This window comes from Mya arenaria, chromosome 6 (assembly GCF_026914265.1).
Source record: "Mya arenaria isolate MELC-2E11 chromosome 6, ASM2691426v1".
NCBI lineage: Eukaryota > Metazoa > Mollusca > Bivalvia > Myida > Myidae > Mya > Mya arenaria.
In genome coordinates this window covers 80,253,482-80,266,449 of record NC_069127.1, presented here as the reverse complement: position 1 = coordinate 80,266,449, position 12,968 = coordinate 80,253,482, and the positions used below count along the sequence as shown (strand labels likewise).

At 35.5% G+C, this 12,968-nt stretch overlaps 1 pseudogene; it reads left to right on the top strand.

Annotated features, from left to right (window-relative positions):
• The first annotated feature begins 3,910 nt into the window (after window positions 1-3,910).
• Window positions 3,911-10,567, top strand: LOC128238085 (zinc finger protein 862-like; annotated as a pseudogene).
• The last annotated feature ends 2,401 nt before the right edge of the window (window positions 10,568-12,968 follow it).

The following is a 12,968-nucleotide window of genomic DNA, read 5'->3' as shown; positions in this document are numbered from 1 at the left end:
TTCCGAAAAACGCGACTGACTTGCGTCCCTTGGCGTTGCTATACGTGCGTATTTGCTTCCCTTGGTACTGCCTCTCGGTTTTGATAGAGAATGAAGATGGAACGGGAGCCAGTCAATCGACATATCAACTTCCGCGTCCGCGAAAATTCAATTAAAAAACATGGACTTTCCGAGGTTTCCAGTCCACTTACATGGTTTATCACCAAAATAACGAGTAAAACATATGGATTTTGCTTAATCTTCCGAAGTAGACGCTTTCAACTTGAAAGTTAACTGACGATAAATCCTGTGTTCCTGAACCGGCTGAAGTCTGAATCTGTGAATAATTTAATGTACCAGTATCAGTATAATATGCAGGGGCGGTTATACAATTTCAATTGGGGATCGGTGTGTTATCCCAAATAGGCAACAGCTTTGCCTCTGTCCAATCCACTCCTTTGACCAGATGTGATGTTGAAAGACCAAGAAAAAAATTGCCAGCCATCAAAAATTTAGGCACTTAGATTCTCATGAAAAACTTGGCATAACAGTAGTGACACGCAAAACGATGGCAATGCCAAGCTGATTTAGTGGCAGTCATTTGACTGACAAAAGGAATGTCGTGCTATGTTACAATGAAAGTGGCTTTAAAAACCTAGGTATTTATTGATGGAGTACTATCAAAGTTTGTATTTAAAGAAAGGCCGTCTCTAACCGTCGGCTTGACTAAAGAGTAACATCCCTTTTATGTAAATTAGCCATGGAATAGATTATTTGCTAAGCAAAAGTTCTCAAATGTCAACCAAATTTTACATCAAGGTTAGCTAGATAAAACCTGCACAAAATGTTAAATCATTTAGTAGAAACTTATGTATGCATCTATTTATAACATTAATTTTGCAAAACTATCTATTGTGAAATTTGCAAAGAACCACATATGTTGTTCATTCTAAAGTAAAGGTGAGAGAACTTCATCATGGTTCACGCTGACTTTGACCAAACACATGACATGTAACATAGGAAATTGGTGAAACTACTACAAATATCTGAACATGATTAGTATGCCATGAATATACTATGCACTGGCAGTTCCAAACCAGTGCATTTGTAGTCTATGGGATGCTTAGTCACAATCTGCCATTCACGGAATCTGACAGAGTTATACAATTTAACTGGATAAATTAAGGTAAGTGTGATACAATTTCAAAAAATGAAGTCATGTGGAAAGATTAAGGACAAAGTTGCAACTTTAGAGTCTAAACAACTAAGTGGTCAAGACATGTTAAAGCTGCATTCTCACACATATAGCGTTTTTACAACCTTTTTATTCTTTGTCTTGGAAAGAGCAAATTTTAGAGTAGGTATCAGCAATTATACGATAAAAGATTGCTAACAAAAGATCAGATCATAGAACTTCATATTTCCATTCGAAAATTCATGTTTTATGGCTTAAATGGTTACTAACGGTTTAAAATGCATAAAACATCAATTTTTGAACTTAAATATAAAAATCTGAGATCATTTTTTGTCAGCAGTAATATAACTAGTTTCAGTGCATTTTGGCAAAAATTGGCTCGTTTCAAAAAAATAAATAAGAAGTTGTCAAAACGTTCAATCTGTGAGAGTGCAGTTTTAATTTTATGATATGATGATAAATTTCTTTGATTGATGCTTTTAGTGCAGATCTAGATTAAATGCCTTGAAAAAAACATTATTCACAATACTTATTAATTTGATTTTCCATATGAGTATTCCGTGTATTCATGAGCATTTTATGATGTTGACTTATTGAAGTTGATTCAATCTTCATGATATCCAATCAAAATTATACGCAATTAACAATATAACTGATACTTATTTTTTATACTTATATTATATGTTGAAAAAGATACTGATATAAAGATAATGCTTGTAATCGATTTTCATTACTCTAATATGTTTGAAATTTGATTCAGTGTTTAACCTTACAGTATTTTTACATATAAAATTACAGTTTAAGGACAAAAAGCAGTAAAATAAAAGTATACGCCAAATGCTGAATACAGAATATTTCACCAATAAAATCATAAACAAAGCAACAAGAGGTCATAACATGTACATAAAGAACGAATCTCCACCACCACAAAATTTGACATACAGCATACAGATTTAATGTCCTTAAACTTTGATTTTATTTTAGTTCTTCTGAATGACTGTGACAACATTCATAACAAGAGCCGTCGTTAGACAGCGCGCTCAACTACGCTGCTTTGACTTAGAAGTGAATACAATAACGATGTAATATTACCAAGTTTGATCTCTTTATGTCAAACCCAACTAAAATTGTTGATACATAAGGTGACTTTGATGCTGCCCTCCCACCAGCCCGCCCGAACAATGACGCAAGTTATTAAAAATAACTTGATTTCCCATTATGAAAATGTGGTTAAGAATATATAAATATGCCTTTTAAAGAAATAAAAAAAATATATAAATTAAAACAAATTCAAGGGCCATAATTTGTATTTAGGGTAAAATGGAGTTATGTTTTTTGTTGTAAGATGGTAAATAATTTTGAATTTTATTAAGTGAATTGAATGAACGGTATAGAAGTTTTTTTTATTAAAATCCCAACTTGCCCTTAAATTTTACTTGCCTAAAACTTTAACCTAAGTCAATCAGGGGCCATAACTTGTATTAAGGATATGGAGTTATGTAACACTTTTGGGTAACGGTCCTGAACAATTATGTGAAGTATTAAGTGAATTGAATGAAGGGTATAGAAGTAATTAATAAATATCCCAACCTGCCCTAAAACTTTAACCTAAGTTCCATAGTCAATCAGGGGCCATAATTTGTATAAAATATAATATGGAGTTATCTTACTTCATTATGTGATGGCTCTGAACAACTGTGCGAAGTATTTAGTCAATTGAATGAATGGTATTGGAGTTTTAAGTGAAAATCCCAACTTGCCCTAACACTTTAACCTGCCCTAAAACTTTAACCTAAGTCAATCAGGGGCCATAACTTGTATTAAGGATAATATGGGTTATGTAACCTTATTGTGTGATGGTCCGGAACAACTGTGTGAAGTATTAAGTCAATTGAACAAAGGGTATAGAAGTTATTAATAAATATCCCAACCTGCCCTAAAACTTTAACCTAAGTTCCATATTCAATCGTGGGCCATAATCTGTGTAAAGAATAATATGGAGTTATCTAACCCCATTATGTGATGGCCCTGAACAACTGTGTGAAGTATTTAGTCAATTGAATGAAGGGTATTGGACTTATAAGTGAAAATTCCGACTTGCCCTAAAACTTTAACCGGACGCCGACGCCGGGGCGAGTAGTATAGCCCACCTATTCTTCGAATAGTCGAGCTAATAATGGTCATGCAACATTACTATTATAAATTATTTGAAAAGTGTAAACTTCTATTTCTATGAGCACAAGTTAAACAGTATCTTAATACCATGTATTTAATACATGTAGTCAGTCTGGGAAACAAACCACACGCCCGATGCCCGTGGCGTATAAAAAATCCGTCGGGCCAGTCAAAATCGGCAGATAGTACGCCCGGCGGGCCTATGAAATTTTCGGGACGAGTACTTGCTTTATTTCACAAAAAAAATCCATTTTATTTTCCGTTTCCAAAAAACCGATTATCCGAATCATACATCGTAAAAATGCATCAAAATGCGTCACTGTATAGAACATTGACCTTCACGATCACTTCAACTCCGGTTATTTTCGGAATATATTTGGTTTATGGCCGAGATGTTCCGATTTTTTTACGATGTACCACGGCGTGCACTGATTGGCTTACGGGTTTTCCGAATAGATGCTCGTTTTGTTTCGTCATATATTCGGAATGTTTCGATCGTCACGGATGCAGTCGTCTTGCTTTTGGAGGTTAAATTGTAGAACATCATAAACGTAAACAAAAATGAACCAACTTCAACTGTGTTACACGCCCGATGCTAAGCCCGGTGTTGCACCAAAGCAAAAGGCGACAGTTAAAAATAGCAAAGAGTATGAAAATAATCGAAAACGTGGCTTTCTGCAGAAGTGGCTGGGTGATTTTACATGGTTAAGGTTTGACACAGACGCAAACTTAATGTTTTGCAAGCAATGTACCAGGTTGTATGGGAACAGTTCGGATTCAAAGTTAAAAGAATCAACATTTGTAAAGGGATCAAACAATTTTAAACTTGAGGCCCTTACCCAGCACAGTGAAAGTAAAATACATGTAAGGGCCAATGAGGTAGCTTCAGCTAAACCACCCGCACAAAGTAAAGCTGCGCATTGCATGAAAGCCCTGCACAAGTCCCAGTATGACAGTCTGGTAATTAAATTCCGCACTGCCCATGCGATTGTAAAACATAACCTGAGTCTAAGGACCTTCTGATTTGGATGAAGCGAAGGGTTTGCCAGTCGCAAAAAAATTACAGAAATAATCATGCTGCTGCTTCATTTCTGGTATCCATTGCTGAAGTTGCGCGAAAGGAAACAGTTAGCAAATTGCCAAAATCACAGTTTGTTAGTTTCACCATTGATGGATCAACAGACTTTACAGGGGATGATATGGAGAACATTTACATTAGAACCGTTAGTTTGGGTAGAATTACAGACTCATTTTTGCATATTGGTTGTGCAAAATCAGCTTCAGCCTGGGATATCCATGATCATATCAAGAAAGTATTCAAGGAATTGAACAAAGAAGAATCTATGCAATCAAAGCTGGTTGGGTTTACTGCTGATGGGGCTTCAAATATGCAAGGTACAAAAACACCTCAGTCCTATCATGTGAATTATTTCAATATATTTTCAAAGAAAGTTTATAAAAATCACAAAGATAGACATATTAAAATATGATTTGCGAGCATGTAATAATAGAAATTGTATGTCAACAATATCAGTCGCTATTTATATACAAATCTGCATCATTATATACGTTTGTAGCTGATGAATCATGTTCATTATTTTATGTTTAAGCTTATTGCATGCAATATCATTTCATTCACAAGTTAAAGACTTGTATAATGTTTCAGGTCAACAAAAGGGTTAACGGCGCTCCTGCGAGCTAAATGGCCACACATTGTCGTCACTCACTGCCTTGCGTACAGATTGGAACTGGCCTTTAAGGATGCTGTACAAATGAGCTCCAAGATTTATAAGAGGGCCATGACACTCTTGATAGGGCTTTACTCCCTTTACAGAAAATCACCAAAACAGATAAAGGCTTTAATGGAAACATTTTCAGTCTTGAACTTCAAGACCTCCATAATGCCTACAAGGATCGGTGGCACAAGATGGCTCCCCTACTCGAGAGGTCCCTGAGGGCCAGGGTTACAGGTTAGCAAATCAGGTGGAATAGGCAATTATGCAGTGAAACCTACCAGTCTTTTACCAAAATGAATTAGGCATTGAATTTTCACAGGCTACACTGTTAATAAGACAATATTTGATTGATCATGGTAAAGCATTTTGATTTCTACATGATTAATATTTTTATTCAAAATTTTGCTTTTGTAATGCAGCTGGAGTCTTCCTCTCATGACAACCCGAAAGCAGAGGGTCTGGCCAAACTAGCAGTTTGTTAAAATGTTATTTTTAAGGGCAAATGCCTTAAATTTCTCAATCCTGTGTTAATGTATTTCAACTTTTTGGACTGAAGCCGTGTCCATCTTAGGGAATCACTTTCAAACATTACTTCAGGTTGATGAAATAGCGCTTCTAACAGAATGGAGTTTGATACGAGGACATGTATACGAAGAGTAAGTAAACTTGTGCAATCTATAATGTTATTCAAAAATAAGTTTAGCGAATTAAAATTGTCCTGGTTAAACTTCAGTATTACTATTAACATTTGTATTTGTTAGATATCCATGACAAATAAATAAATACTGAAAACACAGTTACACTATTGACCAGGTACCCAGACAGCTTGGATGGAGTCAAATGGTGTGACATATTTCGTGTCATAAAAGGGCGAGATGTTGATCAAGCGCTTAAGTTAGTAGAACTTCTTCTTGCACTGCCACCAACATCCGTAAAAAATAAAGTAACCTTCAGTGCAATGAAACTGATAAAGAACAGACGAAGGGGGAGATTGTCTGAGGAGACGCTCAACAGGCTAATTTTGGTGCACATGGAGACCCCGTCAGTGAAGGATTTCGATCCTGAGCCTTCAATCAAAGAATGGCTGGTAGTACTATCCATAAGTTTTATTATTGATAAACACATTCACATTATTCTGATTATGTGTCCCACTCTGTGACTTAACTGGATAAAAGTACCACAGTATATGTTAAAATTAATTGCCTTATTAAATGAATCAAAAATGATGTTTATAACATACATAAATTACATGGGAACAGTTGTGATTTTATTTTCAATTGTCTTTTAGACCAAACCCAGGCGCCTTCATTCCGGAATCAAAAGGAAGGCTGAGGAACTGTTGGCTGTAAGCGGGATCCAGTCTGAGCCACTGACCCAGGATCAAATGACCCAGTCTGAACCAGAGGGCCCCATCAAAAACAGCCTTGTACAAGAAGAAGAAGAATTTATGGTAATTTTTAGTTTATCAACAACATCCTTAAAATTATTAGAATTGTTTTCAATGATCAGGACAATGAAGAAATTGACAAACTCAATAATAATTAATTGCAACTGAAATTTAAGTGTAAACCTCTTTTCAATAAAAAAGATAAATGTCATTATTTGGGAGTGACAGAATACAAATAAAATAATTCAGAAAAAAAAACTAAAGATTTTTCAGTCTGCTGTACAACAAAAATTTAGAATGATAAGAATGATAAGAAGTTTGTCTTAAAGCATTAATATTTTAAGTTTGCTGATTTGTCACAATTTGAAGCAGATCCAGTGGGATGGGGGCACCCCCTCCCAAAATATCTAAGATCAGTTTTGTTTCAATATAGTAGAAAAAGATGAATAAAATAATATTCCTAAAATGCATTTCGATCAAGAAATTGTGAAAATTTCTAACACCACTGCCAAGCTTTTAACCAAATACATTTCAGTTCTGAAGGAGGGCCGCAAATTAAATTTTTTTTTTGCCCCTAAATTATTACTCCCAGTATCAATTTCTGAATCCGACCTTGAATTTCCCATTGTAAATCAAGCCTCTATTATAAATTGCACAATTGAAGGATCAACAGCATTTTAGCTTTGATGACTGTAAATAGTACCTAATAAAGTCACTGAACCTTATTTTCACCCAGAATTATGAACTGAACTTTCCACAAACTATGAAGTTGTTGATTTATGATTTTTTTCAGTCTTTCTTGTTTTTATTTGTTTTATTATAATTATGGATCACTCCCTTTTAAGCGGTTCCTAAAAGTGTCAAATCATGTGATTATGGGGGCTAAAGGCCCATAACTCTAGCTCAATGATTTGTTTACAGATTTATTTTACAACATACTTTAAATAAATAGGCAAAATAAGTGAGTATCACTTAAATGAAACCAACCATTGTTGTATATAAAATGTGAATGACAATCTTTAAAGTCTCAAAGTCTCTTTTTGGCCAATATAAATTAATTGCTAGATTAATTGTTTTTCAACCATTTTTTTTAAATGGGGGGTATTTTGTTATTCATTAGATGAATGTTCATGCTCTTTCTTAATGCATAAGGGACCATAAACATGAGCTTTTAGACGAACCACAATCAAGATCATTTCTCCTTTTTTACAAGTCAATGTTTTACATCGAAGAATAAATTCAGTTCATAGACAGTTCTGGACCGATATGCAAATACATACCGGTTAACTACACCAACATTTTTATTTGAGTCAATATTTCTAAGTGGCGGCAAAAAAAGGATGTCGGGGGATGAAAACCAGCAATGAATTCATAGTTGCCTTATTGTTGTAGTGTGCATTGTATTTGGGGAAGCAGCGGCTTGGTTAGCTAAGTTATTAAGAACTCCATCCAAACTTTTGAGTGTTTTTTGGCTAGATTCCAACATCGGACACACTGTTCATCCAAGGTTAACTTTGTTAAATGCAAGAGTGTCTTGAGATAAAAGGGAGAGGGGTGAAGTTTGTTGGTAATCCTATACGAACATGGGGCATCGGTTAGTGTTTAAGTGATCATAGGTTTGAGCCCATCATTGGGCCCACTTTACCTGACAGATTTACTGTATACATACTGTTATTTTGGAGGTAATTCTTTGATATAATACAAGTAATTATCAAATCACTCACCTTTATCACTCACAATTTTATCTTCCTTAGTAGAGTGCAACACAGCATTCCATTAAAAATACTGACTTAAAACAGCCACATGTAAAGCAATATTATGGAATGCTGGTTGTTCCAATTGACTTGCATCAAAAAATCTCCAATGTTTATAAACTGTCCAAGTCCTCGCAAGTATTACGATTGAATGGCACTGCAATTATTGTTTGGTAAATCAATCCGTTTCAACCAGCTACCCAAACATACGAGCACGGTCGTAAAAGTTTAAGATCGTCTGCATTTCATTATCGCTACCTTATTTTGTGCCACTGACTTTTCTGTCATTGACGGTTTCTGAAAGTTGTGTTGCCATGTCCTCCATTTAAAATGGCTTATTTTAATCCAAGGGAAGTAACACGTTTATATTTATCGCAAGGATACAGACTGACTTCATATAAAACATTTCGTATCACTATTCAAACCTACTTCGTAGATATCGAATAGGCAATTTTCAACTATAACTCCACCCCAACTGTCCTGTTAGTTATTGTCACTTGTTTGTCAATGTGATTCTCATGTTTATGTAAATGAGTGTATGAGGTTATGTATGAAAGTGGTCAAACGGGTATATTTATATTTAACTAACAGTTGGCTCTCCTATTTTTATCTCACCGCCCTTACTAATTTCCTTCATTTTGGCTCTCACTTGTTTTCTAGAAGTCGGACTGCGAGGTTCGCTTCTCCTTCGAAGTCATTTCTATATTGTTACAAAACTTTATAGTTTATATATTCATATTTAATAGTGTACTGTTTCACAGTCCGGTGAGTGTATTTCTTTATTACATTCATATTAGTATTTATTTGTATTTAATCCGAAAAGCTGTAATTAGAGATAACCTGCTTAATTGTATTTACTGAATTTCATGAAGGGCGTGGCACTTGCTTTTATCTTGTATGTTTTGTATTGTGTCTTACAAATGTTTATTGTTTCTGTCATAATGTTATTATATTGATAGGTTTTTCTATATGACCATTGAGAAATAAATATATCGAATCCTGAGAAGTGTTGGGTCGAAGTACTATATCCCAACGTCTACAAATTGGCTCCCCGACGAGGAAACCAGTGGTCCAGACTGTCGCTAATCCAAGACCGGTGAAGTGGGAAAGTTGTAAGGCTCTGTCCGCCAGAAGAGCAGCCAGACGTCGTCCAACGCCGCGCGGCACTCCACCACTATTGGAGCGGTATACCCACATCCAAATTCCCCACCCTGCCCAGCCCTTGTGCATTTTATAACTGTATTTGCTCTAGAGCGCCCATCTTCACCCTTTCATTATTTTGCCCTTGTCCCTATTTTGTAAATATTTCGTCGTGTTGAATGGTTGGCTGTTCCAGTGTTTCGTCGTTGGATCTTCGCGGATGGATTAGTGTAAATAATTAAGTGTATATTTCTGTGTTAATTTTTATTTACAAGTAATTTATATAAATATTGGATTTTTGGAGTGAACCACGTAAGTACCACATTATTTGTTTCATTTTTGGTAAATTTTGCTATATTTTTGTCAACTACTTTCAGTTTCGTTTTAATCTAGGTCATTTAACAGCTGTTAAACATCTTCAGTGACATTTACGTGTTTTATATCAGTTTAAGGTAAATTTTTCATTGAGCAAGTAGATATTTTTTTTCATTCCATTTCATAGCGTTTTGACCAAGCATATTGAGAATTTTCGTTGACATAGTATATCTTGCAAGTTATTGCCATTTTATATCATTGTCACACATTTTCGCGACTGTGTAATTTGGAAATAGTTTCATAGGAATATCAGTTATCTTCATTTTCTCAATAATTTACTGTGGTTCACACCAGTTACTATTTTTACCATAATTTAAGTGCCAATTTGTGTCCATCTATCCATTTTTTTTCTCTAAAATATTGTGTTTGTTTACATTTTTACACAAACATTTCGGACATTTCTTGAAAATAGTGAATATCAAGTATATATAAGGTTACTTTCTGTGCCATTTACATGCTTCTAGATATTGAGTTTATTTAGTTATTTCATAGTGCTATATTTTTGCTGTGGTTATTTAGTGTTTATTTGACATTTTCACATTGGTTACATTTTCATGACATTTAGATACATGTACACATATATTTAGACTTATAAAAGTGCCATTATCAAAGTTAGCAAAATTATATAGCTAAGTTGCGAATTGTTATTTTCTTAGTCTATATTAGTTTTGGTTAATGTTTCACATTTAAGTTCATTGATTTCGCATATATCCCTTTTCTACCATTTTCCTTATGCATGTCATTTTGCACATAAAAATTGCACTTATCAGTATATATTAACTCATATTTCCAGGTGCCAGAGAGAGAGAGTTGTGTGTGTGATTGAGACATATATGTTTGTGTGTACATGTCCTGTTATGTTCCCGTGTTTATTTGTACTATAACATAGTTTTATCCATTTTCAGCATTTTCACTGAGCCATATATCAGTCAGTGATATATACATGTAGATTTGACAGTTTCCGATGTCATAACACATCTTCAATTATTTAGCTCCAGAGACAACTTTTGCAGTAGTCATATACTGTGTACATGTGTACTGTGTATGCTGTTGTTCATTTACTTGTGTTCATGTAATTGATAAAATATTTTTGCCCTCTCAATTCAAAAATAAAAACTTTAATTTTCAGGTTACAATTTATCACATTGTAAATCACTTTGGAATATTAAATCCCGATTAATTCACAAATTAATTCAAATAAATTAAATAAAATTCAATTCAATTTAAACACATTTGATAAAAATTGTTTGATTTATTTCAGGTATTAATATACATGTAGTCTGGGTGTGCCAAGACAAAACCACTCAACTTCGGAGTTCGAATATATTTATTTATACGTTGTCGAATGAAACCTCAAACATATAATAAAACATATAAAAGTAAATGCTAATCATATTATTAATCACACGAAATACAAAGACAATGGACAGTGATCGGTAAATATATCAAGGGAGACTTCGCGGTTAAATACATAAAACATTCTAAGAACTATGAGTAATAAACTTACCAGGCACGTCTAAATAATAATTATATATGAAAGAATATTTCAGCTCAAAGATAAGAGCGAATAATTAAATAAAGTAAGAATATTTCAGCTCAAAGATAAGAGCGAATATTAAATAAATAGTAACAACTGTTACAATTGCAATCTTGACTTGCGTCGATGATGATTCAGAACGGAATGATTTATGTGTATATATAAATAAGGGCGTGTGCAATGAAGCGGGAAAAAGGGGAAAAGGCATTATGAACCAATCAATCACTCTATAAATTTAGACAAACTCGCATAACCAGTATTCACGCTCTGACGCACTCGGACATAGACGGACATTGACGGACATAGACGGACAGTAACGCACAGAGGACAATAACCACGTAGCACAACACTAAACACGACGATACACAAACAATACAAAACAATATACGATATAGAACCATACCAAACACACAGATTGATAAAATACTGAAATATGCACCTTGCTACATACTCACCCTCCTGGTTGAAATGTACCCTTCATTCAGGAAACATACCTTCCGGGTAAAGAGAGTAAATAACTTTATCTCAAGGAAATGAAATATGATAGATATCAATATTAAGTGTCAACGATAGTGTATTCAAATAATATTACGAGAAGAATAAAATCTCATAATGTATAGCAAAGGCTTAAGTATTGTATATTAAACATGAGACAAAGGATGTGGCAAATACAATAGAGTATATCTCAAACAGATACAACTGTTAATACATATATGTCACAAAGGGCAGCAGTCGCTTCGCAATGAAAATGCCTGTAACGCAATATGAATATCATAATGGGTAAAACCATAGTACACTGCGCTATAAGAATAAAACTACTAATACTGTTGTGAAAACTACCTGAAATGCTATAATGAGAGCAGTACAACTCATACATAAGCCTACTTAATCTACTTAGTCTCAAACAAAGAATTCAGCTGTTTGCTGATAAGCCCACTCGCCATACCTATCAGGTGGACGTTTAGTACGTCGCGGCCTGGGCACGGGTATGGGAGTAAAAGGACTCGGGCTAAGTCTAGAAATAACTGGGTCAAGAGTACGTAAGGTCGGGACAGGACTGGGCGTAGGCGGAGCGACAATATGAGGGGTATGAGGGAGAGGACGGCGCTAAAGAATTGACGCGTGTGGGCGGTTGAGAAGAACCGAAACGACGGAGACCTCGACGCTGAGGGATGATATAGACAGCGGAGGAACTCGACTCATCCGAGCTAGTGTCGCCATCATACTCCTTGTCAGCAGGGGCTGCTCTGGTCCTCGGTCTGGCTTTTGGGACAGGTTGTGGTGCAGGTGACTCCTCGTCAGCGGGAATTGACTGAAAAGGGAGAAGCATGTTCCGGTGTAATGTTCTTACAGGTCCGTTGCCGGACTCCAGGCGAACCTTGTACACCGGCTGACCATCGTACGGAACGTCTACGATAACGTAGGGGCTACGTTCCCATCGGATGGCGAGCTTCTGCCTTCCCTGGAGGTTGACATTCCTGACCAAAACGATATCACCAACGACAAGCTTATTCTCGTGAACACGACGGTCATAGTGGGCCTTGTTCTGGCTGGCTCGCTTTTGTGCGGCCTCTCTGGCAACCTTGTATGCATAGTGCATACGTTTCTGTAACCTTGTGGTGTAGCTGGAATAATTAGAGTCAGCAAGGTTACCCGGGCTGGTGCCCATAAAAGCGTCAACAGACAAACG